The 25,332-nt window shown below is 45.6% G+C and overlaps 1 pseudogene across 1 annotated transcript in view; it reads left to right on the top strand.

Annotated features, from left to right (window-relative positions):
• Window positions 1-25,088, top strand: part of LOC311226308 (cell adhesion molecule DSCAML1-like) — a 25,377-nt pseudogene extending 289 nt beyond the window's left edge. Inside the window, exons 2-13 of the transcript XR_014621073.1 lie at window positions 12-163; window positions 1,662-1,760; window positions 10,728-10,916; window positions 14,852-14,980; window positions 16,326-16,484; window positions 17,320-17,475; window positions 17,672-17,702; window positions 18,391-18,509; window positions 20,328-20,477; window positions 21,553-21,747; window positions 23,083-23,391; window positions 24,539-25,088. The product of XR_014621073.1 is annotated as a cell adhesion molecule DSCAML1-like (transcript). The remainder of the gene's footprint in view (window positions 1-11; window positions 164-1,661; window positions 1,761-10,727; window positions 10,917-14,851; window positions 14,981-16,325; window positions 16,485-17,319; window positions 17,476-17,671; window positions 17,703-18,390; window positions 18,510-20,327; window positions 20,478-21,552; window positions 21,748-23,082; window positions 23,392-24,538) is intronic.
• Window positions 25,089-25,332: the final 244 nt, after the last annotated feature.

Genomic DNA, 25,332 nt, shown 5'->3' with positions numbered 1-25,332 from the left:
TGAGGACACAGCCATCCCGGTGTCTCTCGATGGTCTGCGTCTCATCCAGGCCAACGGACTCTGGTGCTGCGCTCCGTTAAAGCAGAGGACTCGGGCTACTACACCTGCACAGCCACCAACACGCTGGGCTTCGACACCATCATAGTGAACCTCCTGGTGCAAGGTGAGGACACACACACATATCGCACACACGCACACACACTTGAAATGTTTATTTATGTCCACATGAACAGAAGTACAAGGAAGCCTCATACACAGGACAGAAACACTGGCCAGTGGCAGTCAGAAACTGTAAAAGAACAGCCGGTTACAAAGTGCATGGTCGGCAGAATGCTGTTACATACAGTACGGCTGAACTACTTGTCAGACACATCGGACACGTATCGTGGGTAAAGGAAACAACGCCTCCTCCAAATTGAGCGGCTTCCTATAATTGCTGACAGGGACGTGCACAAGACCTTAGAAAGGCAGGTACCTGAAATCATAAAAGGGCATTAATTAGTAAATGTAATGCGAGCGCGCGCAGCGCGCGAGCCCGATTTTTGGGGTTAATACAAGTATATCATGGTACATTCAGTTTCACCGATAGATGTCACCAAAACTACATAGTGTCCCTTTAATAACACAATATGCGCTCCAGACCAACAGCTGCGAGAGAGAGAGAGAGAGAGAGAGAGAGAGAGAGAGAGAGAGAGAGAGAGAGAGAGAGAGAGAGAGAGAGAGAGAGAGAGAGAGAGAGAGAGAGAGAGAGAGCTCCGTGATTTTCCTGCACTAGCAGCAGCAGACAGGGAGGGGCTGGCGACGTGTTTCACGAAATATACAGTGCACTGCAAACCCGACATTTTATTTTGTTGGGCAAATACCTTACCTGATGTGTACTCTTGCTTTGTTTAGTTGAAATAGTAACTGTAAAAAAGAGGTCTCGACTCGAGTGTGAGGGCACCGTGAGCTCAACAACAGCTGGATATCAATTTCCTGTTCAGTGCACTGCTGGCCCTGCGCGGTTTACATGTTGGCTGGAAGGACCTATTATTTACGAGAGGGGTGGCATTTCTCTCTCTTTCTTTACCTAATATTTAGATTCTATCGTGACATCTTTCATTTGGAAGGGCAGGGCAGTATATATATATGTGCAACTGTAAAAAAAAAAAAAAAAAAAAAGAGGGTGGCATAAAAAGGGCACTTTCTAATGAGAAACGAAAAAGGCAGGTGCCCGGGCACCCCTTCACCCCTATGTATGCACGTGCCTGATTGCTGATACTGAGCAGTACCTTGCTAACTGCTTGGCCTTCCTTTTGGGGAGACCGGCTATTTGTAGGCCCCTCACACACACACACACACACACACACACACACACACGTGGAAACCGTTGGACAGGAAACTGTGAGTAGTAGTAATACAAAACAAGTAGTAGTATAAATCACAATTCAAAACAATTCTTGTCAGGAAAGTTTCCGAGGCGAGCTCACCTGTAATTGGAGTGTGTATTTTGGAGGTGTTTTTGACTATTGACTGTGTGTGTGTGTGTGTGTGTGTGTGTGTGTGTGTGTGTGTGTGTGTGTGTGTGTGTGTGTGTGTGTGTGTGTGTGTGTGTGTGTGTGTGTGTGTGTGTGTGTGTGTGTGTGTGTGTGTGTGTGTGTGTGTGTGTGTGTGTCCCTCAGTCCCTCCTGACCAGCCTCGCCTCACGGTCTCCACCACCTCCACCTCCTCCATCACCCTGGCCTGGATACCAGGGGACAACGGGGGAAGCTCCATCAGAGGTAAGCAACACTGTACTACACTATACTACTATACTACACTATACTACTGTACTACACTATGTTATACTATATTACACTATACTATACTACACTACTATACTACTACACTACTACACTATACTATACTACACTACACTACTATACTATACTACTATACTACACTACTACACTATACTATACTACACTACTATACTATACTACTATACTACACTACTACTATACTATACTACACTACACTACTATACTATACTACTATACTACACTACTACTATACTATACTACACTACACTACTATACTATACTACTATACTACACTACTACTATACTATACTACTATACTATACTATGCTACACTACTATACTACACTATACTATACTACTATACTATACTACACTATACCACACTACTATACTACTATACTATACTACTATACTATACTACTATACTACACTACTATACTATACTATACTACTATACTATACTACACTACTATACTATACTACACTATACTACACTATACTACTATACTACACTACACTATACTACTATACTACACTATACTATACTACAATACTATACTATACTACTATACTATAATATACTACACTGCACTACACTATACTATGTTATGCTATACTACACTATACTACTATACTACACTATACTATACTACATTACACTACACTACTATACTACACTACACTACTATACTACACTACACTATGCTATACTACATTACACTATACTATGTTATGCTATACTACACTATACTACACTACGCTACTATACTACACTACACTACATTACACTATACTATACTATGTTATGCTATACTACACTATACTACACTACACTATGATATACTACTATACTACACTATGCTATACTACATTACACTATACTATACTACACTATACTATACAATGCTATACTACACTACACTCAGGGGTGTAAAAAGTACCCAGAAATTATACTTAATTAAGTGAAAGTATGGGTACTGTCTCAAAATCTTACTCAAGTAAAAGTCAGAGTATCTGGCTAAAAACACACTTGAGTAAAAGTAAAAAAGTTTCTACTTTTAAATGTACTTAAGTACTAAAAAGTAAAAGTACAAACTTTTTTCTGACTGTCTATCCTTCTGATAGCAGGTGTTTAATCAAAGATCCCCGCTTTCTAGTCTTGCACAAGGACCAATCAGCATGGGTATGGGCGGATTCATTTTCCATCGTATCAAACCTAATAATACTCGAGTAAAGTACAAATTCCCCAAAACAGTACTTAAGTATTGTAACAAAGTACAATTACTCAAGTACTTTACACCCCACACTAAACTACACTATACTACAGCACACTCCAGTATAGTGCACTATACTCTACTATACTAAACTATACTATACTACAGGACACTATACTGCAGTATATCACGACCAGGCCACGTGAGCGGATCGGCGTGGGCGTGAAATCCGCTCTTCGCTCTAGACGGCTTGTTCCGCTCCGCTAATCGCTCATGTTGACCCCGCCCCCAAGTCGCTCTCCGCTCGCTCACCGCTCACCTTGAATCGAGCGCTCCCCGCTCCCCGCGCCAGATCGCTCGGCAGATTTATTTAAAAATGTTTGGAGCATGGTGTAAATTAGCTCAAACTACAACAGTCTACACCCCCTGGGCCCCTTAACAATTGTTTGTATTGAGCCGCATTGTAATTGTACCCATTCTGCAATGTTAAATAACGTTGTTTACTAGCTCTACTAAGCGATGATAGCTAGCCTAGCCACAATGCTATGGTCGCTGCCATTAACGTTAGCATGTAAGCTAATGACAACAACAATGGCGTCTAACAGGATGTGAGTGACGGTTCACCCTTCTCATTGGTTGAAAATGGCCTTCATGTTTGTACATCGCCATCTGTTGCTTTGGCATTGTACTACATGTATATTACATCAGTGTTAAACCACTGTGAGCGGCCCGGAGTGGATTGGAGCGGAGGAGAACTCTCGCTCCGGACGTCGCGCCGACTCATTTTAAAACCCACTCCTCGCTCACGTCAAAACCGCCCGCTCCGCTCCCCGCGCCGCGCCGCTCACGTGCACTGATCACGACACAACATCATACTACAGTATACTGCAGTACACTTTACTATAATGTACACAACACCAGACTAGACTACATTGCACCTCATTGCCTTTCTCTTAGTTGCTGCAACCAGGGAGTGTAGCTGGTGTTTGGTTGGGATTTCTGGCATAAGAATCATCTGTTTGCCTTAATATGTCGGGGGGCTGTAATAAAGTCTCTTGGAATAGAGGGACTGAACTGAAACTGCTTCTTGTCGAGGTCCTTCTTGTTACTTCATGCCTTGTGTCGTGGATGTACTGCACAGCAACACCAATGCATGACAAGACATGGACAAAAAAATGTCATTTTCTTCATGATGATGATGACCATTGCATTCATATAGCGCTTTTCTAGACACTCATTTACAATGTAGGGTGAAGATGGCCTCCTTCACCACCACTGTGTAGCACCCAACCTCAATGGCTACGCAGACCAAAACGTGTGTGTGTGTGTGTGTGTGTGTGTGTGTGTGTGTGTGTGTGTGTGTGTGTGTGTGTGTGTGTGTGTGTGTGTGTGTGTGTGTGTGTGTGTGTGTGTGCGATCGCGTGCACATGTGTTCACGTGCACGCACGCATGCATACCGTACTAGCTACACCCTTTCTACCACTTTCCTTTATGCATTCTTCAGAGCCAGTGTGTTTCTGTCTCCTTTCCACGTCTACATACTGTACATCTCTCTGGTGTTTACAGTACAGTGTGTCTGAGGAAGCCATCTGCACAGTGTCAGTCGTAGGCTTTATACGGGTCTGTGTCCTTAACCCTTTATCTGCCACAGATTATTCTGATCTTAATCCACTCTCTGCCACCACTATAAGTCTATGGAGATGTTCCCCTTCTTTGCAGGGCTATAACTTTTTAAATTGTATTGCTAAATTGACATTACTATGGCCCATTCAACGTCAAGTATCTATCGTTTAGGATGTAGCAACGTTCTACTTTTTCATTCACATATTCATACTAAAATACGGCCTAAAGTAGAAATATGTTTTTATCGTTTTCTGCAGCATTCTGCAGAATGCGAGTTATAGCCCTAAATACATATATTAGATCATCAAATGTAGTTTGATACCGATTGACGTCAGATAAAAAAATTCAATTGTACAAGGTCCTACACGTCATGCCTCATCATCTGCTGGTGACCGGAGGGGGGGGGGGGGGGGGGGGGTTTATAAGTCCGTGGCCAACGTTAAATCATTTATTTAGTATGGGCAATATATATATCAGAGCAGATTATACGTTTAATAATAATCAAACACGCTGAAACTCACCTCAGCTTCCTCGTAGCGTTGGGCGATCAGCGTCGAGCAGAAAGTTCGCTATTATGGGATGTTGATATATGCGATCCATGTCCAGGTTGTATAATGCTATATACGTCCAAATCATGTTGTTTATCGAGTTATTGGCAACGGATCGCTATCCAGTGTGTCGAGCTGGAGTCCCACTAGCGAAAGCGAGTGGCCAGACGAATTCGCCGATCGGCCACCAGATGGCGGTCTTGAACCGTTGGAGAGTTGAGAGGAGATCAACAGCAAGTCTCAAGTCTCCGTGGGTGAAATATGATTGCCATCACAGATTTTTGAAATATTGATCTCAAAGACGCCTTACGGCGTCATTGGCAGATTACGCATGGCGAGCAATGACGTGGTAACACGTTCTTGGCGAGAAAAAGGTTAAGAGAGTTCCCCGGCAAAATGAAGAATAGTTAAATTTTTGTTTAACTTCGTCCTTACTTACAGCTAGGAATGTCTGATGATATGATAATATAATATGATATTTTCATTTATAATACATTTATTATACATTGGTCCGGGGCGCAGCCTGGGATTTTTTTTGATAAATAGACAGGACAGTGGAGACAGGGAACCAGGCAGACGGACAGACGGAGAACATAAGAACACCTCAGACAGGGCGGCTAGGTGGCGCAGTGGGCGGCAAGGCGCTCGCCACCAACGCAGGAGACGCTGGGTTCGAGCCCAGCTCTCAGCGTTGCTATCAGCTTGGCTGGTCGTTCATACTAATACAATTGGCAGTATTAGGGGGTGGGAAGCTGATGGGTGGGGATCGGACGTTGTGGACAGCGACTCCTACAGGTCGGTTGGTGTGCCTGCGCAGTAGAATCAGGAAGCAACGGGGGCGGCGTGTCCCTCCCACGCAGACCCTCGCCGCTGAGAGATTGCGCTGTGCAGGTGAAAAGATGCGACGGGCTGCCTCCTCGAGTACCGGAGGGGACACGTGATGCAAGGCTTGGTCCACATTGCAGCCGGCTTGTGGGAAGCATGGCCTAACAGCGTTCGAGACAGGGGAGGGAAGAAAAATTGAAAAATGGGGAGAAAAAGTGGATCAAAAATAAAATAACACCTCAGACACACAACACAACAGCAAATTTAGAGCGAAATCTATAAAACACTTGCACACTAGGCGGCTGTTGTTACTCAGCTGATAGAGTTGTACCCTTCCTGATGACCTGTCGTACAGAACTTGTAAGTCGCTTTGGATAAAAGCATCAGCTAAATGACTAAATGTAAATGTAAATGTAAATGGGTGGCGTAGCGGAGATTGCGCTCGTCACCAATGCAAGAGACTCCGGTCTCGACTCCCAGAGTCAGCGTTGCCTCCGGCTTGGGCCAGTCGTCATACTATCTCAATTGGCAGAGTCAGCGGGTGGAAAGTCAATGGGTGGTAATCTGGACGTTGTGGACAGCGACTCCTACAGGTCGGTTGGGTGACGCCTGCACAGCAGAGACAGGAAGTATCGGGGGCAGCGTGAGCCGCCCACGCGTTACTCCTCGCCACTGAGAGTCCGCGCTGTCTGGTGAAAAGATGCGACAGGCTTCCTCCTCGTGTGCCGGAGGGGACACGTGATGCAAGGCTTCTATCCTCACTACAGCCGACCAGTGGGGGGCATAGTCGAGCAACGTTCAAGACAGGGGAGGGGAGAATTGGCAATATGAAATCGGGATGGGAGAAAAAATTTAAAAATAAGGAGAAAAAGTGGCTAGCCATATCACTGAAGAAGGACATTGTCCGAAACATGTCTGCTATCTATTCAGGCTGCCATTAAAAACATTGAACCTGAGAGTGCTGGTCCGGCTACCCTGCTTTTTGATATACTGTCTTCTACTATTACCATGTACCTGTACCTGTACCTCCCCCCCCCATGCTGCTATGACACCCAGATTTCCCCAAGGGGATCAATGAAGGAATATCTTATCTTATCTTATCTTACTACATTCCCTAGTAGTGAGTACAATGGGGAAATGCACAAGAATTACTGTTCTGATCATAGGTGTCTCTCTCTCCACTGTTGTCTCCCCACCTACAGTATACAGTTCTGTACTAAATAACATCCAACAACAAATATCTTCCCGGGTTGCGGGTCGCTTGGACAAAACAAGTGATGTTCTGTAGCCTAATAATGGGGATCAATTTGGGGGTCCTAGTTTGGGGACCTCTGACATAATAAAAGTGAATAGGATCAATTTGGGGGTCCTAGTTTGGCGACCTCTGACATAATGGGAAGTGAATAGGATATTATGAGATGATACGCTTGTCTCTCGGAGAACAACCTCTGCCGGCTAAAAATAACCAAATCGTTTGCCAAACAGTTGAACCCCAGCGAGGAAGCTACACAGTGCAGCAGCCCCCGCCGCGGTGCGAGGAAACATCTTGGAGTAAAACTTGACTCACACAGTAGCTACTGTACGTCTGTAGGTGTATTTCTGATAGCAGCTTCTAGCTCGCTCATTATCGTCTGTGACTCATGGACCGGCATGCTGCTCTGTCCTGTGCTGTGTGTGTATTGTCTCGTCTTGTCCTGCCCTGTCTTGTCTTGTCTGTGTATTGCCTTGTCTTGTCTTGCCCTGCCTTGTCTTGTCCTGCCCTGTCTTGTCTGTCTTGTCTTGTCTTGTCTGTGTCCTTGTCTTGTCGTGTCGTGTCTTGTCTTGTCTTGTCTGTGTCCTTGTCTTGTCGTGTCTTGTCTTGTCTTGTCTTGTCTTGTCTTGTCTTGTCGTGTCTTGTCTTGTCTTGCCCTGTCTTGTCTTGTCTTGTCGTGTCGTGTCTTGTCTTGTCTTGTCTTGTCGTGTCTTGTCTTGTCTTGTCTTGTCGTGTCTTGTCTTGTCTTGCCCTGTCTTGTCTTGTCTTGTCGTGTCGTGTCTTGTCTTGTCTTGTCTTGTCTTGTCGTGTCGTGTCTTGTCTTGTCTTGTCTTGTCTTGTCCTGCCCTGTCTTGTCCTGCCCTGTCTTGTCCTGCCCTGTCTTGCCCTGCCTTGTCCTGCCTTGCCTTGTCTTGTCTTGTCTTGTCTTGTCTTGTCTTGTCTTCTGGATAAGAATGTCCACTCAGAGATGACTCCAAGTTCCTCCCTCATATGATGGATGACGGTGGTGGAGAGAGAGAGAGAGACAGAGAGAGAGACAGACAGAGACAGAGACAGAGACAGAGAGAGAGAGAGACAGAGACAGAGACAGAGACAGAGAGAGAGAGGGAGAGGGAGAGAGAGAGAGAGAGACAGAGACAGAGAGAGAGACAACGGTTTAGAGAGACAGACAAAAACACTTGCACATGTAAAATACACACAAACGCTGCTGAATCTTCACAGGTTAACCATTCTGATGCGTCAAGCTTTATTGTGCCATCTGCCAGAGAGAGAGAGAGAGAGAGAGAGAGAGAGAGAGAGAGAGAGAGAGAGAGAGAGAGAGAGAGAGATAGAGAGAGTGGGGGGCAGGCGCAGAGAGAGAGAGAGAGAGAGAGAGAGAGAGAGAGAGAGAGAGAGAGAGAGAGAGAGAGAGAAGGAAGAGGAAGATGAGGACAGAGACGGGAGGAGGGAAAGAGAGACAGACGGACAGACAGACAGACAGACAGATAGATAGATAGAGAGATAGAGAGATGGAGAGATAGATAGAGAGAGAGAGACAGGAGGTTGAAAAAGCAGCCCGACAGAGTTCGCTCTTCAAGGCGGCTGATGATAAAAACAGTCGCCATATTGCATACCCTCATTTGCATAGATGCTCAGTCAGCGCCATCCCAGTCTGGGGGTTTGTGGGTAACTAATGGCGGCGTAGATAGAGCAGCCAGATCAACCTCCCTGAGCCTGTGGTGGAGGAAGATAAACAAAGTCCACCACCGCCACCTGGTGGAGACTAGAGGTACTGATGATTTAGTTCTACTGAGCTAGTGTAAAATATTTATCATTGAAACATTCTCTTCTTTTTTTTCTTTTTTTTACTATTATGTTAATGGTGTTTCAGCTTTAAATAATTGTATATGTTGGAGATTGGCGGAAGAGGTGTTAGAGAGAGAGAGAGAGGGTGTACAGTAAGATGCAACAAAGATCATGAGCCGGATTCAAACTCACGACATCGCATGTGTATGTGGCTTGAGCCAAAGTGCCCTGGGCTACCAGGTCAACCCCATTTAACCCTGTCACTACCACACTACAAAGGGTTAACTTTTCACTACCACACTACAGAAGGTTAACCCTTTCACTACCACACTACAGAAGGTTAACCCTTTCACTACCACTACAGAAGGTTAACCTTTCACTACCACACTACAGAGTGTTAACCCTTTCACTACCACACTACAGAAGGTTAACCCTTTCACTACCACACTACAGAAGGTTAACCTTTCACTACCACACTACAGACGGTTAACCTTTCACTACCACACTACAGAAGGTTAACCTTTCACTACCACACTACAGAAGGTTAACCCTTTCACTACCACACTACAGAAGGTTAAACCTTTCACTACCACACTACAGAAGGTTAACCTTTCACTACCACACTACAGAAGGTTAACCTTTCACTACCACACTACAGAAGGTTAACCTTTCACTACCACACTACAGAAGTTTCACTACCACTACAGACGGTTGACTGTCCTTGTATTGTGAATGGTTAAACATATTTGATATTTGATAGAAGAAGTATTACATTTGTGCGTGTGTGCGTGTGCGTGTGCGTGTGTGTGTGTGTGTGTGTGTGTGTGTGTGTGTGTGTGTGTGTGTGTGTGTGTGTGTGTGTGTGTGTGTGTGTGTGTAGGCTTTGTGCTCCAGTACTCGGTGGAGTGGAGGGAAGCTTGTTTGTCTCCCTGCCGCTGACCACTCTGTCTCGCACGCAGTTTAATAATTTTTTTTGCTATTGATGAGAGCATCATCATCCTCACTTCCTCATAGCCCACACACTGCATACACCATGGTCACGAACAGACAACAGAAACCATGTCTCACATCCTCAATGGTTGTCATGCATACAAAGGGCTCTACATTTGCTCTACTTTGAACTGCTGCGGTCAGGCAAGCGATACCGGAGTCTCATGGCAAGCACAGAGAGACTCAGAAAGAGCTTCTATCCCCAGGTCATCAGGATGCTCAATGACAGTTAACACTATGTAACAAACCATCAAACACACTCACAGCACACACACCCACACGCACACACCCACTTTAAATGGACAACTCACTGTGGCACCCACTTTACACACTTTAGACACTAACACACTTTATATTTATATTTATTGGCAACTCATTGCACATAGCCAAGCCTTGCACCTTACCTTGCCACCACAAGGTAGACGCTCCTATCTGTACCTAGATAGCTAGGCTATGAGCTGTGTGTTGATTGTCCGGTTCATCATCCATGTGTGTGTGTGTGTGTAACTTTGGTTGCCATTGCCAATTTGGGCACGAATGTATCAGAATAACCCACAATGTACAAGTGCACTGATAATATTTGTGTCCTTTAAACATTGTCTTTATGTGGACATAAATAAAGATTCTAAATGTGTGTGCGTGTGCGCACGCGTGTGTGTGTGTGTGTGTGTGTGTGTGTGTGTGTGTGTGCGTGTGTGTGTGTGTGCAGGCTTCGTGCTGCAGTATTCGGTGGACAACACGGAGGAGTGGAGGGACGTGTTCATCAGCTCCACGGAGCGCTCCTTCAAGCTGGACGTCCTGCGCTGTGGCACCTGGTACAAGGTGAAGCTGGCGGCCAAGAACAGCGTGGGGGCCGGGCGCATCAGTGAGATCATCGAGGCCAAGACCCACGGGCGAGGTGAGGTTCAGATTCACATTCAGATTCACATTCAGATTCCTTTAATAAGTTATATGTAGGGATGTCTGATATTATCGGCCGATATCGGCATTAAAATGTGATATCGGAAAATATCGGTATCGGTTTTCAAAAAAAAGAAAATATATATATATATATTTTTTTTTACATTTCTATAGAAATGATGTCCAATATTATCGGCCTACCGATATTATCGGCCGATATCGGCATTAAAATGTGATATCGGTTGATATCGGTATCGGAAATTAAGAGTTGGACAATATCGGTATATCGGTATCGGTAAAAAAGCCAATATCGAGCATCCCTAGTTATATGTGTAACAGATTTTGATTTGATTTGATTTTATTAGGGATCCCCATTAGCTGGTGCGACAGCAACCAGCTAGTCTTCCTGGGGTCCACACACACAAAAAAACATACAAAAACAATCACTATTGCAAAAACAAAATAATTAAAGGTCAGTACACACAATGCACAATGAAACTACTGTAACAATTAAGATAGCTAAAATTACATTAGTGTAAAACAAAAACAAAAAATTACTTTACAGTGTTAAAAACAATTTAAAAACAATTTAAGATTATTTTTAAAAGTGAATCTACTGTAAATTGTTTCGGCAATTACAGTGTATGCATTTTTCCATAAATCTTTTTTTCACATAACAACAGCAACAACAGACACAGGACAAAAACAGTGCAGTGAAGGATTAATAATTTTAATAAATATATATACAGTATATAGGCGGCTGGGTGGCGCAGCGGACTAAGCGTTCATCACCAACGCGAGAGACACTGGTATCGAATCCGGCTGTCAGCGTTGCCTCCGGCTTGGGCCGGCCGTCATACTGGCTCAATTGGCAGAGTTAGCGGGAGGGAAGCCGGTGGGTGGTATTCTGGTCGTTGTAAAACAGTGACTCCTACAGGTCGGTCAGGGCGCCTGCACAGCGAGGGAGGGAGATGGTGAGGGTAGTGTGACACGTTACACCATGCCAATGAGAGTCCGTGCTGGCAGGTGAAAAGATGCTGCTGGCTGTCTCCTATGTCTCGGAGGAAGCATCTGATAGACTTCAGGGCTCCCTAGACCCACCAGTGGGGGGCACATGCGAGCTACGACCAGGAAGGGGAGGGGGGAATTGGCATAACAACTAAAAACTGGGATTGGAGAAAAACACAGAAAAACAGGAGGAGAAAAAGTGGATTTTTTTTTATATATATATATAAAATGTATAAATCGTAAAGTAAAGTGCAGAGTTCCAGGTCAGTCCCAGTGCAGTATAGGGGGGGGGGGTGGAGAGACACATGGGGGGAGGGGGGGGGGGAGACACCTGAGGGAGGGGGGGGGACGAGGTGAGACACATGAGTTTTTTTTTTTTCAAACTACGCACCATTGCCAAACTCTACGGGATAGATTTTAAGGTTCTCCTATTTGTTTTTAAAGCCCTTAATGGTCAGCCCCCCTCCTACATCTCAGACCTCCTATCCCCCTATTCCAACACCAGGTCCCTCAGGTCAGCCGATCAGAGGCTCCTGACAGTCCGGAGGTCAAACCTCAAGCTCAGGGGGGGCCGTTCCTTTGCTGTCGCAGCCCCTGAACTGTGGAACAGCATCCCCACCTCCATTAGGCTCCTCGCCCCCTCGACAGATGCCTTCAAATCTAGGCTCAAAACCCACTTCTATACCTACTAGCCTTTCCCGTTCACCGACTCATGCCCTGTTTGCCTGTGTGTTTGCCTGTGTGCCCTCCCATAAAACGGAGTGTGATTGTTGTCAATATGTATCTATGTGTATCTACCCTCTGTACAGCACTTTGGTTGACACGCGTCATGTTAAATGTGCTATATAAATAAATCTGATTGATTGATTGGCGAGGGTTGTCCAGGAGGATGATGTGAGACACTTGAGGGGGAGGGGGGTGAGGTGAGACACCTGAGGGAGGGGGGGGGGGCGAGGTGAGACATCTGAGGGTTGTCCAGGGGGGCGAGGCCATAGATATATATAGAACACTAGATAGCTTGCCCGCGCTGCCGGCCAATGGAGAGCGACTTCACTGAACCGCCGCCATCTTGCTCCAGTTAGCCTTGAGTGAGAATGAGTGAGCTGCACAGACAAAAATACTCATAACTCGCTGAAATATTGACGGATTTACAAACGGCTTGGTTTATTACAAGCATTATTAACGTGGCTATGATTCAAGCGGTTTGTAAAAAAAAACATCTTTAAAATTTGTTATGCAGTATCATAACTACATATTTGATGTTTATAGCAAACCAACCCGTTTGTAAATCCGTCAATATTTCAGCGAGTTATGAGTATTTTTGTCTGTGCAGCTCACTCACTCTCACTCAAGGCTAACTGGAGCAAGATGGCGGCGGTTCAGTGACGCTGGTGACTCCGCCTTAAGCTATCTAGTGTTCTATAGATATCTATGGGCGAGGCGAGACAGGTGTTCAACATCACTCACCATCAGAGTGGCAGCTCTGTAGCAGAAGCTGGGCCCTATTCCCCGTACCTGGTTCAACTAAGTCGATCAAGATGTCATTATCCAGATTCAGTTAACCCGATGTTTGAAGCCGGGATTTTCCTGTTCCTCGAAGGTGGATTCAGTCTCGTTAACTCAAACCAGACTTGAGACCCAGGATAAGTGCGCGCGGCCGCTCCAGTTGAAAAGCCAGCACGTATCGATAGCAGAGATCCTGATTCTCTAGCGGCATTGATTGATTAATTGATTTAAAACTTTATTAACATATTGCAGTACGGCTCAATCGCCTCGCCGACAAGTTAAATGCATTATCTATAGGCTAATTTTAAGTCCCTCATTACCTCAATCAATCAGATTATATTTCTTTAAACTTGCCTGCTGGATTGAATAATCAAATGAGATCTTGCTAGCGAAAATAATTAGTTAAACTGTTATACAGAATAACGATACGGCTCTCTTACCCATTGATTGATGTATGGTCGATCTTTTACTTATCTCCACTGTGGTGTAACGGGTTCTTCTTTTGACTTTCACGCAGACGACCGGGGTTCGAAACCTAGTCTTTTCCTTCTTTTTGCGATGTAGGAATAATTCAATTTGGTGCACGTTGAGAGCTATATGAAGAATGACATCCTCAATGCATGTAGATTTATAATATTTTAACTTAAAACTAGGCTACTTTGGCGTATAATCATTAATATTATATTCCAAAAAATTATATTGGAAACACGGGGTTTCGAACACCGGTCGCCGGGTTGCCAGGATTGAGCACTACCGCTGCTCCACTGTGCCAGATGGGATAAATTCATTGTTTATACATTAATGAACGAGAGACCCGTGTTTAGAATATTCTTTATTTTGAATGAAGTTTTATTTATCGCTTTATTCTCATTCATTAATGTGACGTCAACGGCTCATTCAATTTCTCAAATCCGTCAAACAGCGCATCTCATCAGACATCTTAATCCCAGTTACAATTAAAATAACCACATAATGTGTACATCGCACCGAGCGAGCGCCACGGTATATAACGTGCATTATTTAGGACAAAGTGAATTTAGTATCAGCATTTTGGGTATATTTTACATTTCAAAAGCCCCCTCTGGAAGAATGGAGCACAAAAACGTAATTCAGAATGGTATAATGCAGATCGTAGACTGTGGGAATAATCTCAGGAAACGGGCTGTCATTTCTTTGCGGGGGCGTGGCGATGGTTCATCCGGCTAACTTGAACTTAAACCCTGCTCTCGACCAGGCTCAAACTTTTTGATCTGTTGTCATGGTGATTTAGACAATCCAGCTTCGGGGAACAGGAAGGTCCGGCTTAAGTCAGACTTGACCGAAAGTTATCCGGCTAACTCAGTTATCCAGGTACGGGGAACGGGGCCCAGTGAACTCACTCAGACACACAGACGAGCTGACGTTACCTTCACTCCGCAGAGCCCCAGTTCAACAAGGACCAGCCGGTGTTCACGCACATCAACTCCAGCCACGCCCGCCTCAACCTGCAGGGCTGGGCCAGCGGAGGGTGTCCCATCAGCGCCGTCACTCTGGACTTCAGACCTAAAGGTGGGTGGTGGTGGTGGTAACTGATACAGTAGGTCTCCCTCACTATTATTTACCAGTTTGCTATTTTTGCTATTTTTGATCTATTACACTTACCGTATGAACAATAAGAACACGGAGAGTTGCACAGTTGAGGGGGGAAAAAGGTTTTTTTTAGCCATAATATCCTTGATTATTGGAGGACGACCGACAGTGGCCAGAGCGGTCGTCTGGTTATCGGACGGTTCCCGGTTAGATTCGCACTCCTCCCGGGCAGTGTGTCGAAGTGTGCTTATGAATGAATGAATGAATTATTTTATTTCGAATGTTTACAAATACAAATAAATAAACAAACAAATAATTTTTCAAACATTTTTACAAATAAACAAACGAAAAGGATAGGTTTGAAGCCGAAGGCTTATAGAGCAACCTACCCCTAATTCAACAGACAAATTCAAAAAAGTTAAAGTTTTCAAAATATAACAAACAAAAAAATAAATCAACAATCAAAAATCAACAAAAACCGATCCAGAAAAGAACAAAAAAAGTTAAAGTTTGCAAGATAAAACAAACAAACAAACAAACAAGAAATCAACAATCAACAAAAAACGTTCCTGAAAAGAACATAAGCCAACATAAGAAAATCAAAAATTCATCTGCAATACCAGAGTTTCATGGTAGAGAAACATCTCCCGAGGAGCAGGTCGGCACCTCGCATGGTCGCCTCCGCCGACGGCGTGTGAGTGAACGGGTGAATGTGAGGAACAAATCTTTTGGATAAAAGCTGCTAAGCTGCAGACTTGGCTGACAGGAGGAGCACGTTCAGTGCTAGACTAACACTCCCTAAATGTAGCACTGAACGGCACAGGAAGTCCTTCATTCCGACAGCCATCAGACTTTACAACGCATCACTGTGCCTCACTGCATCACTGAGCACAGGGTGACAGTTACCATCTTCCTGGACTTTTACTTTTAAAACAACACTGTTCAATATTACACCTACTGTAGACTTCAGTAGACTTCTGTATATTTTTACTGTATATTTTTTACTGTATATTTTATACTAGAATGTATACATAACATACGAAATGTGAATCCCGGTCCGTACTCTATTATTATTATTATTATCATCTTATTCTTAGGCCTATTTTATTCTTATTCTTAGGCCATTTGTTTTGTTATTCTTATTCGTGACCTTGTTCTGTCTAAATGTTTTTACTGTGAGCAATCAAATTTCCCTCGGGATGATTAAAGTATTTCTATTGTATTCTATTCTATTCTATTATACAAATGCACCATTTTCCATTATCGTGGCGTCTCTCTTGTCGTTTATGCACCATATTCGACACACCGCCGTACCGTCCCGCAGGCACGTGGGCGTGGCAGAGCGTACGGACCAACGCCACGACAGACGTGTTCCTGGCGGAGCTGCGCGAGGCCACCTGGTACGAGCTCAAGATGAAGGCCTGCAACAGCGCCGGCTGTGGCAACCAGAGCTCCCAGTTTGCCACGTTGGACTATGACGGCAGTGAGTATAGAGGACCGGTTGGTCTGTGGGGTTTGACCTCTTAAAGCCCGGGGAGCCCTATTTTAGATTCAAAATGGCCGACCTCCTCGAAAATATGATAATAAATAATAAACTTTATTTGTATAGCACTTTTCATACAGAGGTTGCAGTTCAAAGTGCTTCAAATGATCACATTTCAAACACTTAAATCTCACTAATAACATTTTAACCTATTGGTAAACAAACGTATTGCTGACAATATACACTATGACTGCTGTTGTGACATGGTTAGGATGTTTACTCTTGGATACATTTGGAAAGAAAACGCAACATTATGTCATACAGTCTCTAGACAGATCGTCGGGTGGAAGAGGTTAAATGGACCTACTGTACAGGTTCTAGATAGGCAGCGATAAGAGTCAGATAAAGGGTTCAACCGGGTCGGGGGAACCCTGGGAAAGTCTGGGATTTTCAAAATGTGTGTTTTTCGTGACCTTGTTATGGAAGAATTATACGTGCCCTAAAGGTTTGAAAATTCAATTTTTTCATCATTTATATTTCACCAAGTCAAATGATAAATGTTAGTAATAACCCCAATAACTAAATTTCCTGATTACTTTAGTGTCAAGTGATTGTTGTAGCTGGGACATTCAAATCAACTATTCAGCAATAACATATACTAATTGAACATAGAAACGGTATAGGTAATGGTACTGCACCATTTAACATGGAATAATCATGGAATCTGATCCACAAAATGGGTCTGAACCCTGTAGATAACATTCTTCTCCACTACCCTCTCTGGAAAGACGGCTGAGCGGAACTTGTGTCTTAGTCCTTTTCTTCCCGGCAACAGGTACTATCCCACCAATCAAGTCGCCCCTGGAAAAGAACGACGATGTGAAAAAGCTCTTCTCTATTGGCTGTCCTGTCATCCTGGTCACTCTGGGCGTCGCTCTCCTGTTCATCATCCGCAAGAAACGTAAAGAGAAGAGGCTGAAGAGACTGAGAGGTGAGAAAGGGAGGGAGAGAGAGTGAGGGTGAGAGAGAGAGAGAGAGAGAGAGGGAGGTATGAGAGACAAGTAAAGGGAGAATAGGATTAGAGAGGATAAGATAAGCAAAAGGATGGAGTCGTCAGCGTAATGAATGACTTGTTTTGAGTGTGTGCGGTGAAGTTTAATCCCAGGTGTTCTCTTGCCTTCTTCTAGATGCCAAGAGTTTGGCTGAGATGCTGATCAGGTAAGACTACCAACCAACCCATGGTCTTTCATTATGTAGCTATATTGGACAACATTTGCTTTAAAGACATTGGACCTCATTCACGAAGACGCACTTACGAAAAAAGAGATTTCTTCTTAACTCCATTTCCGAAGTTCTCGGGCCCAATCTGGCATTCACGAACGGTTTCTTATCCGGGATTCATTCTTGGCTAAAGAACAGGATTTAATAATGCAGAAAAGCAGCCGATTGGTGTGTGTGTGTGCGCCCCGTGGGCTTAATTTGTGAGAAATCATTGGTGATTGCGTTCACCAATCGAATGATCCAGAACGATTCAGATACATGCTACTTTACTATAAGTCTACACACAATATAGACAGTTTTAACATACTTGCCTTGTTTCTGAAAACAGTGGATATATCTGTGTGTGTGTGTGTTTGTGTGTGCGTGCGTGCGTGCGTGTGTCTGTGTGTGTGTCTGTGTGCGTGCATGTGTGTGTGTATGTGTGTGCGTGTATGCGCGCGCGTGTGTGGATATATGTGTGTGTGTGTGTGTGTGTATATATGTGTGCATGTGTGTGTGTGTTTATGTGTGTGTGTATGTGTCTGTGTATATGTGTGTATATGTGTGTGTGTGTGTGTGTGTGTGTGTGTGTGTGTGTGTGTGTGTGTGTGTCTGTGTGTGTGTGTTCTTGGTGTCCCTGGAGCAGTAAGAACAACAGGAGCTTCGACACCCCGGTGAAAGGTCCCCCTCAGGGTCCGCGGCTTCACATCGACATCCCCAGAGTCCAGCTTCTCATCGAGGACAAGGAGGGCATCAAGCAGATCGGTCAGTGTTTAAAGGGGAACTATTTGACAATTTCTTTCACTATTTGGGCACTTTTACACAATTCCTGTGAGTCTATGGAACACCTCTGTAAGGTTTAAAAAAAAAAAAAAAAAAAAAAATGTAATCAAGTACTCAAAAACAGCATTTTTCTACCTCAAGATCTTAAGCCGTTTTGAGGCTGGGCTCCAACCACTGTGTGGCCTGGTGCCAACTGCCACATCAACTGCCACATTATTATGCAGCTGAGAAATCTCTGACATCACAGATATGCACATTTTCAGATGACTCAGTTCAGTGAGGGTGAATATTGTGAGAGGAGAATTGGAAGAATGCGCCAATATGAGAATTAGAGACATAGATCCTATTAATATAAATGTAATGTAAGTCCACATAGCTAGGAAACAATGCTAAACACTGAAAAAGGCCATTTATAAGATAGTTCCCCTTTACGTTTAAGTTTAAGTTTAAGTAAAATACAGTTACAGACTTTATACACTCAACAACATTCACATGTCATACAGACAATTAAAACAACAATAAATACTCTTAATCAAATTCATAATACAATACAACAATATATATGCCTAATCAATTCATAATACAATACACCAATACCTACTCATAATTAATTCATAATACAATACAGCATAATATACTATTTAGCTTTTACATACATTATCTATGTGCATATCAACCAATTATACAATATTTTAATAATATATTGTGTGCGTGTGTGTGTTTATTTGTTTATTTTATGGATCCCCATTAGTCTACACCCATGGGTGAAATACTATTCTCCCTGGGGTCCGAACACATAACTTACAACATTACAGTACATTACATTACAGTAATAAAAAAAAACAATAAAAACATAACACCCTAAGTACATTCTCAATATCTTTAAAATCTAAAAAAAAAAAACACACACAAAGGCTCCAGCCACAAATACAATACTAACTAACTAATGTAACAATACTAACTAAATAAATCAGTAACTCCACTGTATTAGTTAGTTAAGTTAATTTGTTGCTGATCATCATTGTCTTCGCAGGTATACAATTCCAGTTTGCAGCAGCTCTGTACATTACGGTTCTCTTAAGTGCATTTGTTCTTGGTAGAGGTAGAGTAAAATGTGTGTTTGTAAAGTGTGTGTGTGTTTGTGTGTGTGTGTGTGTGTGTGTGTGTGTGTGTGTGTGTGTGTGTGTGTGTGTGTGTGTGTGTGTGTGTGTGTGTGTGTGTGTGTGTGTGTGTGTGTGTGTGTGTGTGTGTGTGTGTGTGTGTGTGTGTGTAAAGTGTGTGTGTGTGTGTGTGTGTGTGTGTGTGTGTGTGTGTGTGTGTGTGTGTGTGTGGGTGGGAGAATGTGTTTTAAATTGTCTGAAAATCAGAATCAGAATCAGAATCAGAAAGGCCCTTATTGCCAAGTAAGCGTGCACATACAAGGAAGTTGACTTGGTGCATCAACATTAACAGACAATTAAAGTAGAATAAAATGGAATATATAAACTAAATTAGAATAAAAATACAATAGAATAGAATATAGGACAGGGCTGTACAATTGTGCAGGATGTAGTAGAATATATACACTAATTAATTAGAATAGAAATACAGTGGAATAGAATATGTAACAATGGCTGTGCAATTGTGCAAAAAAATATGAACAGTGTCATCATGTTCAGATGCACACAGGTTTGAGTATCTGTGCAAATATAATAGTCCAGGAAGGGTGTGTTAATGTAACACATTAACAAAGGCCTTGGTATACTGTATGTCCAATCCAGTTCCTGTTTTTCCTCAACAAGATTCTCTCTCGTCCGATAGGTGAGGACAAGGCCACCATACCCGTGACGGACACAGAGTTCAACCAAGGAAACGCACAGAGCTTCTGTACGGGCGTGTCGGTCCATCACCCCGCCCTCATCCAGAACACCGGGCCTCTGATCGACATGTCGGACATCAGACCAGGAACCAGTGAGCATTTCTCTCCTTCCTATTTTCAAACGACTCCACAGCTCCTGTGATGCTATACCGATACCAAAAAAAGATCCTCTTTGATCTTACCTTATCTTTTATTTTTTGGCATTTTATTGCTTTATCGAATAGACAGAGAGAGGAAGGATGGGAGAAGATATGGGGAGGAGACATTCGGCACAGGTCGCCGGGTCCGGGAGTCGAACCCGGGACGGCGGTGTTGGTGTGTGCCGCCCTGGCGCCCCACGATCTTATCTTATCTTTGGCATCAAAAGCCTATTCAGACGTTTCTTTTGGAGCAGTTTTACTCAACTGACCGAATACTGACTGGAGGACACAGCTAAATGTACCCCGTTTCCTTCCACACTCTTCCTCTCGCTCTCTTAGGCGGCACAGTGGTGTAGTGGTTAACACTGTCGCCTCACAGTGGTGTAGTGGTTAACACTGTCGCCTCACAGTGGTGTAGTGGTTAACACTGTCGCCTCACAGCTAGAAGGTCCTGGGTTCGATTCCCGCTTGGGGACCAGGTTGCCGCGTGACCAGGTACCCCAGGTGGGGGGTATCTCCCGGGCCTTTCTGTGTGGAGTTTGCATGTTCTCCCTCCGTGCTCGCAAGGGTTTCCCCTCCTGATAAGATAAACCCAATGGAAAAACATGCACAACAGATCGCTAACGTCCCTGACGAAGACGGACAGGAGCACTTGGATTGGTCCCCGGGGCGCGGCCCCACGCCGCAACCCATGTCTGCTCCCGGCTGCCCTTTGGGGGGTGGGGGGGAGGACGACGGGATGGGAAAAGTGCAGGGTGACTCAGTGTGTGTGTGTGTGTGTGTGTGTGTGTGTGTGTGTGTGTGTGTGTGTGTGTGTGTGTGTGTGTGTGTGTGTGTGTGTGTGTGTGTGTGTGTGTGTGTGTGTGTGTGTGTTAATCTGCATGACAATAGGGAAATGGGCAATGGGGGAAATACATTGCGTTATTGCGTTGGACAGAGGGTGGAACACGGAAAAATGGCAATGACGTAACAACTACACCTCCCTATTAAATACTTCTTCTTCTTCTTCTTCTTCTTCTTCTCCCAGACCCCGTGTCACGGAAGAGTGTGAAGTCCGCCCACAGCACCAGGAACCGCTACTCCAGCCAGTGGACGCTCACCAAGTGCCAGGCCTCCACGCCGGCCCGCACCCTCACCTCCGACTGGCGCACCGTGGGCTCCCAGCACGGCATCACCGTCACCGAGAGCGACAGCTACAGCGCCAGCCTCTCACAGGACACAGGTGGGCCCCCCCGGAGAGAGAGAACGCCACTTAACCCTTCCACTACCACTCTAGAAAGGGTTAAACCCTTTCACTGCCACACTACAGACGGTTAACTCTCGCACTACAGACGGTTAACCCTTTCACTACCACACTACAGAAGGTTAACCCTTTCACTATCACACTACAGACGGATAAACCCTTTCACTACCACACTACAGACGGTTAACCCTCGCACTACAGGCGGTTAACCCTTTCACTACCACACTACAGAAGGTTAACCCTTTCACTACCACACTACAGACTGTTAACCTTCGGTAGTAGTGTGGTAGTGAAAGGGTTAAGAGGCGTCAGCGCAATACCGTATGTTGGCGTCGATACCGTATACTGTTGACCATATACCCGTACAAAGTATACCGTTTTTCCAAACCTGGATAAAGAAAATAAGATAAGATAAGGTATTCCTCTGAATATAAGCATATGAGCAAGTAGGTGGTGTGATCAAAGGTGCAGATGAGGGTCTGTGTGCCCCCTCAGTTATATTATACATTACAATAAATATGGTTACAATAAACACTAGAATCTAAATATGTACAATGTACTACTATTCGACTAATTGGGGGGTCAGCCCTAATTCTATGTAACACTAGTAAACGGGGGTAAACGTTTTCCTTTCTCCCCCACCGGCTCAGTGGCCTCGTGGGTAGAGTGTCCGCCCTGAGTTCGGGAGGCTGGGAGTTCAAGCCCCGGCCGAGTCATACCAAAGACTATTTAAAATGGTACCCATAGCCTCCCTGCTTGACACTCAGCATCAAGGGTTGGTTTGGGGGGAAGTCCTTGTGACATACTAGCGTCATGTCCAAGGGGTGTACTTGTACATCAAGCTGCCTCACACCCCTTCCTGACGGGCAGCGACGCGAGCGAGCGTGATTGCGAAAATGATTCAAATGTATTCGTTTCAATCAGACTATCCTGATCTGCCGCGAGCGACAGCGAACTGAGCTGCGATGTCGTTCCCCCCTCAAATATTCGCTCGCTGTGTCTCTAGTTGAGCGATTACGCGTCCGAGTCCCGCCCCTAAACACTTTTTATTGGTAGAGAATCGCAGGCTGCTTTGCCCCCTGTTCCTGGTAACACACACACACACAGAGACACACTCGGACACACGCCGCGTCATATCAGGACAGTGTCGCGCGCAATTTCGTCTCCAGTTCGCTCGCTCGCTGCCTGTCAGGAACCGGTGTCACGCTACGGAAACAGGAGATAGGCTCCTGCCCCATGTGCCGTTACGGCTCGAGAACCATTGGTTCTCAAAGGCAAACTTCTTCTTCTTCTTTCTCCCCCTCGCCCCCCCAGACAAGGGTCGCAACAGCATGGTGTCGACGGAGAGCGCGTCCTCCACCTACGAGGAGCTGGCCCGCGCCTACGAGCACGCCAAGCTGGAAGAACACCTGCAGCACGCCAAGTTCGAGATCACCGAGTGCTTCATCTCCGACAGCTCGTCCGACCAGATGACCACGGGCACCAACGACAACGCCGACAGCATGACCTCCATGAGCACGCCGTCGGAGCCCGGCATCTGCCGCTTCACCGCCTCGCCGCCCAAACCCCAGGACTACGACCGCGGCAAGAACGTGGCCGTGCCCATCCCACACCGTGCCAAAAGTGAGAGCGTTTTTTTTGTCGGAACATTGTGTTGTATATATTGCATAAGTATTAATATTAAGGCTGTCAATCGATAAAAATATTTAATCTGATTAATCGCATGATTGTCCATACTTAGTTAACACGCGATTCATCGAAAATGAATCGCATATTTTGTATCTGTTCTAAAAATCGACCTTAAATGGATCTTTTTCAAGTTTTAATACTCTTGGCGGCTGGGTGGCGCAGCGGACATTGCGTTCGTCACCAACGCAAGAGACACCGGGTTCGACGGTTCCGGCTGTCGGCGTTGCCTCCGGCTTGGCCCGGCCGTCATACTAACTCAATTGGCAGAGTTAGCGGGTGGAAGTCGATGGGTGGTAATCTGGACGTTGTGGACAGCGACTCCTACAGGTCGGTTGGGGGACACCTGCACAGCAGAGACAGGAAATGGCGGGGGCAGTGTGAGCCTCCCACACGTTACACCTCGCCAATGAGAGTCCGCGCTGGCAGGTGAAAAGATGTGACAGGCTGCCTCCACGTGTATCGGAGGGGACATTTGATTCTTCTCACTCCGACCGTTATAACCGCTCAGTTTGCCCCCAAAAAAAAAGCTGACCGGAGACATTTGATCGACGCACTGGCCAAGATACAAGGTTTCAAAGGGTGCTCGATACCGCCACCTGGGAGGATCTGGCCGGTACTGCACCCTCGGCGTCGCAATATGCCTTCTATCGGCAACATACTGACAATGAATAGGATATTAAAATAAAATAAAATGGAAAAACGATCAAATAACGTATATATATACGTGGTTGGCGTCCATTGAGTTAAGCATCTGGCAAAAACTGGGCCGTTTTCGTTTTTGACGATTGCATACCTTTTTTGCAAAGCTTTACTTTATACTTTATACTTATAGCACATGCATGAGTCTGGTCTCTTTTGAAAGGTAACATTCTGAAGCTGCTAACACAATAAATCACTCTGAGTGCTAATGAAATAGAGTAACAGAGGTTCGAACACACTGAAGTAAAAGTTGTGTGTACTGCCGTCGGGCCGTCCGATGCTTAAGAGGTTAAGTTCTGACTGTTTTTTTTTTAAATAGCTTTTAAATTAAACTTAACCATTCAAAAATAAACACATTTTCCAACGATGTCTTTTTACTCAGGCGATTACTGCAACCTGCCCCTCTACATGAAGACGGACCCGTTCTTCCGGAAGCAGTCGGAGCAGCACCACGACCCGTGCCCGGTGGTTCCCCCGCGCGAGGCCTCCATCCGCGGCCTGGCCCAGCGGGCGTACCACACCCAGGGGCGCCACGGGACCATGGACTCTGCCAAGCAGCAGCAGCAGCAGCAGGCCCTCACCATGGGCCACTCCGGCCTGGCCAGCCTCACCTCCTCCGGGGCCTCCTCCCTCTGCGGCGGCGGGGGGGCGACGGGGGGCGGAGGAGGGGGGGCGTCCGCTAGCTCCACGCTGCCCCAGAGAACCCTCACCATGCCCGGCTCCTCCTCCTCCTCTGCCTCCGGCGCCGTCGCGTCTTCCTCGTCCGCGGCGGCGGCGGCGGGGCGATGGGGGCCACGGCGGGAGGGACCCCCGGGTCCAAGATGGGGGGCTCCAGAGACTCTCTGCTGGAGAGCAGCTCCTCGGGGCTGGGGGGCAGACTGCAGAAACAGAGGGACGCCGGGGCCTACTCCAAGTCCTACACGCTGGTGTAGGGGGGGGGGGGGGGCCCTCGCCGTCACAGCGACTCTCGACGGAATGATGCTGGTGGAGCCGGCACACTTGCCTGGAGCCTCTTGGGGGGGGGGGGGGGGGTAGAGGGACACACACACGCACAGCTGACCTGACGACGCCTGCACAGTGCCAGGCTGCAGGGGGGTGGGGGGGGGGGGGGGCCCTCAGGGACAATACCGTACGGGGGGGGGGGGGGGTCAGATCGGGGGTCTTCATATATAGCAC

The sequence above is a fragment of the Notolepis coatsorum genome (genome assembly GCF_963971535.1).
Source record: "Notolepis coatsorum genome assembly, chromosome: 1".
NCBI lineage: Eukaryota > Metazoa > Chordata > Actinopteri > Aulopiformes > Paralepididae > Notolepis > Notolepis coatsorum.
The sequence above is the reverse complement of the archived record's forward strand: the minus strand, read 5'-3'. Positions and strand labels throughout refer to the sequence as shown.